An 878-nucleotide genomic window follows, 5' to 3' on the forward strand; every position below is an offset into this window, starting at 1 on the left:
ACTCTTAATGGAACCAGATAATGTACTGATGTTATAATTATGACTTTCCTCCAACCATGTGCTGCCTACTTGTCCTTTTCGAATCAATGACCTTGACAATAATCGGAGAGAGAGAGAGAGAGAGAGAGAGAGAGAGAGAGAGAGAGAGAGAGAGAGAGGAATAGCCAAATGACATGAATGGAAAGGAATCGGCGATAAAAAGGCTTCTTACGTCTCGGGAACTTTTAGAATATTTTGTAATAATTAAAATGAAGGTAGTATTTACGAATTCCTTCGTGAATACAATGGATGCATAATTAGTACATCTCTGAACACGGGACAGTCTTCGATAAGGAACTTGTCAAACAATGTGTGGAAGGGGGCTCGATGGAAACAGTGGCCTGTGGATTTATATTAATAAATAGAATGATTAAAATACTTCGCGAAAGATGAAATATGAGATTTATTCACAACGCTATATAAACGACGTGTCTCTGACAGGGGTCTCTCTTCCTTAGAACTACTCCTCACTTCTGAGTGACAATAAATATAATTCCCTTAAACTGAAATATTCTTCTCTCTTAGTGAGGTGACTGAGGAACTGCGATGAAGCAAAGGTGTGTCTGTCTGTCTTATGCCTGGCTATTTTTCGCTCTATGGCTAATATACAGAGGGTACTAATGTTCAGAATTGATTGTCACAAAGGCGTCAGCTACCGTACTGGTTGCAAACCTGCTAATCCTGAATTTTCCAGCATCAGACAACACGCCAGTAATTGCAAACATGATATACAGCACAAATGTTTTGAAAGATTGGGACGGGCAGCGAATGGCAAACTACTAACACTCATGGAATCTTTGCTTATTAAACAGCTTGTTCCTCAACTGAACAGGCAGTCC

This window comes from Macrobrachium nipponense, chromosome 27 (genome assembly GCF_015104395.2).
Source record: "Macrobrachium nipponense isolate FS-2020 chromosome 27, ASM1510439v2, whole genome shotgun sequence".
NCBI classification, from domain to species: Eukaryota; Metazoa; Arthropoda; class Malacostraca; order Decapoda; family Palaemonidae; genus Macrobrachium; species Macrobrachium nipponense.